General features: G+C 43.2%; 1 long non-coding RNA gene across 1 annotated transcript; it reads left to right on the top strand.

Moving 5' to 3' along the window:
• LOC110435008 lies at nucleotides 951–2,756 on the top strand. Its single transcript, XR_002452660.1, has 3 exons — nucleotides 951–1,400; nucleotides 1,951–2,217; nucleotides 2,339–2,756. It is a non-coding gene; the product is annotated as an uncharacterized LOC110435008 (long non-coding RNA).

The raw sequence follows: 3,899 nt of genomic DNA, 5'->3' as shown, positions 1-3,899 counted from the left end.
TCAATTGTTTCAAAATATTTTGTATTGCTTCCTTTTCACGCCACTCAATTAAATGCACTCTTAAGTTAGATCTCACCTAGTCGCATTAGTTAACTGATTAGCAAATGCATTTGCCACTATATGGCTATCTATCATAAACTTCAATATTGTACTTCTCCAATATGATGATAGTGAAATAAAATATCTGGCAAGTCATTTCTTTGCCTTGCGCATTTTCATTTCTCTTCAACATGATGCATGCAAGCATCCACTTCATCTCATCACCATGTGTGTGTGCCCAACTGTGCCACTTGACCATTGTCCATACATGAAGCTCCTACATCTTCACTCCATCAAGCCACTTGATATATTCACTTGGCTTGATTTTCATAATATGATAGGTCCTCTTCATAGTTGCACATAGCCTTTATATATAGTCCATTGATCTTAGTCTTGCTCGCTCCTCTCCGTTGCCCACTCTTCATCGTTTCTATTTTTTTTAAAAAAAACTTGTATGTATGTTTTTAAGGGGCTTTTTCCCATTTTATTTACTGAATGTTTTCCCATAGATCAGAGGAATTGGTGACTGTCTGAGTTCCATCTCCCGAGCTGGGCTGTCCTGACGCCTCATAGCTAGGCTGTACAGGTTGTGGCCCATGTAGTCTCTTTTTTTTTTGAGGGGGACCATGTAGTCTCCTATTGGCTCTTCTGTGTGAGGCAGCCCGCCAAGGGTCTCATGGGCCAGGGTCACCCAGCTGATGACGAAGTCATCCAAGCAGCAACTAACCAGAATCGTTGACCCAATCATCCGTCGGTATTATCCTTTCGGAGCTCTACAGTTGAGAGCGGCGACCCGACGGCAATTTAGTTTTTTCTCCGTCCATTCACCGTCCTCGTCGCCAGTGGCAGGACCAATGGGTACTCCGGATACGCGCAGGACTACCCTGAATTTTGGCCCAAAATTTTTTTATATTGATTCTCTCGTTCCAAAAAAACTTGGCCCATGGCTCTGTTCATCCTGTAGCAAGGCAGCGAGCGCTCCACATCGCTTCCCCATCACCCTGACTCCCGCAGGCCGCCGCCAGGCCGCATCCTGCTGTCCCGCAGTCATGCTCACGCACAGCCGCACGCCCGCACAGGTCGCGACTCGGACTCGCGACTCGCGAGCGGCCGAGCGCCGCCGCGGTTTGCCAGGCGCCAGCGCTCCCGTGACTCCGTATGCTCCCGGCTCCCGCACAAGCGCTCCCGTCATCTGCTCCCGTCCGGCTCCGGTCCGGCTGTCCCCTCTGCTCGACCCCCAAGCCGAGGCCCCGAGCACCCGACGGCGGACGGCTCATGGCCGGGCGGCCGACACTCAAGCAATGTCGCAGCGGGCAGCGGCAGCGGCCAGGCCACGGCACACGACCAGCACAGGGGAATTGGTGAGTTTAATTTTTTCCCCAAATGACCAGATGGCTATGGCTTTATGGTTTAGGGATTTGATTTTATCTAGATCTGTGAAACTGTTATTACAAAAGAGAAGTGTGTATTGGTATTATTGATAGAATTCATCGAGAGCTTGAGAATCGGTTTGATGAGGTTAGTAGGGAGTTGCTTATTTGTATGGCAGCGTTGAATCCTTCTAATTCATTTGCCTGGTTTGATGCTAAAAAATCAAATAAGGTGAGAAATAGTATGAGTGATAGGCTATTGAACGATTGTTTGGTTACCTTTATTGAGCATGATATATTCTCTTCTGTAAGCGAGGATGACATAATTCATGCTTTCATGGCAATGAGAAAAAGTAAATTAAAGTAGTTTTTTATATTTATGTAAGAACTTATCTTATGTGTAATCTATTTGTGCAAGTTTCAGACCAATTTATGTAAGCTTTGAACATTAAATTGTATTGTCACAATTTACTTATTTTATAGTCATTTTACTGAATTTTTTCTTTAAATTTTGTCGTGTTGTGCATGAAAAAATTTTTAGAACTACCTTGGTTTTAATTCCTGGGTCCGCCGGCGTGCTCACCGACACTGAAGGATGAAGGGGACTGGTTGAATCGACGGCGGATTTCAGTTTTCTTCTATATAGCTAGTTATATAGTAGTGTTAGGTTTACGGTTGCACCTTAGATGGCCACTGGTGCTTGTGCTGCTCGTGAGCGTCGCTGGAGGATGCAGGAGTGGTAATTCTGTTGATGTTGTTGGTGAATCTGGAGCTCCTTTTTTCGGTGAAGTTAACTCGGAGAATAAAGGTACAACTTGATAGATCCAGACTTCTGAGTGTTCGAGATCATGTCAAGTTCTTCTTTTGTCCATCCCTCATCTTCACCGGTAATTGTGTAGCTAACGGAGTTTCTTTGGATGTTGGTTTAGTAGCTTGGGAGATCGGGTTGGTTGTTAGATCCCACCTACTCCGGTGGTTTGCATCTTCTTCTGGGTGTCCTCTACACTGGCGTGCTGTGGCTGATACTGTTCATAGTGTCAGGCCTTTTCTACACCGGCGAAGAGATGGTCGTTGACCATCTTGCTCGGCCTATTCGTTCAACGACTACACGGCATGTTGGTTTTCCCGATGTGCTATCCTTGATGCCATTACAAAACTTTGAAGCTGCTTCGTCGGGAAGGTGGTCGGCTTCTGAGCGTCTCCTCCGACCGCTGGCGACGAGAGCAACGGGGAGTTCCTAACAAGGACTTGTTTGTAATTCTCTTTTCTCTTAAGGGTGTCTTTGTAAGTTGTGTGATGTAAACTATGAGAAATCTACGTGAAATGTAACCCGGTTTCTCACACACACACAAAAAAAACCTGGTTTCTCTCACACACAAAAAAAAAGCAGCAACCAACCCACTCGCATAGTTCCATCGATCGGTCACCACTCACCAAGCGCTAAATGGATTTCAGACGGACGACATCGACAGAAGAAGCTACACGCTACCGTATCGAATGACAGCAACAAGCTTATGGACGAACGTAAGTATGTATGTAGAGACAGGGATCGAAGGCACCAAACGGAGGTTGTTCCAACTCCGAAGCAACAAAACAAAACGTGCACAAGTGTGCCTCACCACATTCGCTTGACTTGGCACTATATATCACACGTGCATGCGTGATCCAACAGTGCACTGATTAATCAATAATTATGTTTATCGTTCGTTCTAAATCCTAAGACATTTTTTACGAAACGTTTTGATTTTCTAAATACATTATTTTTGTTATATGTTTAGATGATATGGTATATATTTAAATGCATAGCCAAATATATCTATCTACAAAAGTCAAAATGTTTTATAATTCTGAATAGAGGGAGTATAGGTTAGTCTCTTCTAAGGCTGGACGAAAAACTCAAAGCTCACTAACTAGCTCAGCTCGTGGCTTGCTCGGCTTAGCTCGGCTCAGCTCGTTAGTTCAACGAGCTGAACCAAGCCTAGATTTTAGCTCGTTAGCTATAACGAGCTAACTCGAGCAAGCTCGCGAGCCAAACGAGCTACAATATTAAAGAAAAAAATCATCATAACTTATATTAGTTTTGTATTACTTCATGTCTTACACTTTATAAATGGTTGATATGTTAGCTTATATGAATATTTTGTTAGACTTAAGACTACTGAATATATTATTATTATATTATTACTATTTTTAAGCTTAGATAAATATAAATATTAGATTTTATATACTTTTTAAATCTGGCTTGCGAGCTTAACGAACCGAGTCGAGCTGGCTTTTTGGCTTGTTAAGATAACAAGCCAAGCCGAGCTGACTCGTTATCCTAACAAGTCAAAACGAGCCGAGTCAAGCCGAACCAAGCTGGCTCGTTATCCAGCCTTCCTCCCTTCCTTACAAAATATAAGTCATTTTGTCTTTTATATGGGTATAAATATTTTTTATATATATACAGCTACATACTCCTATATATTATGTCTAGATATATGTATGTAT

The sequence above is a fragment of the Sorghum bicolor genome, chromosome 4 (assembly GCF_000003195.3).
Source record: "Sorghum bicolor cultivar BTx623 chromosome 4, Sorghum_bicolor_NCBIv3, whole genome shotgun sequence".
NCBI lineage: Eukaryota > Viridiplantae > Streptophyta > Magnoliopsida > Poales > Poaceae > Sorghum > Sorghum bicolor.
Note: the sequence above shows the minus strand (reverse complement) of the source record. Positions and strands in the feature narration are given on the sequence as shown.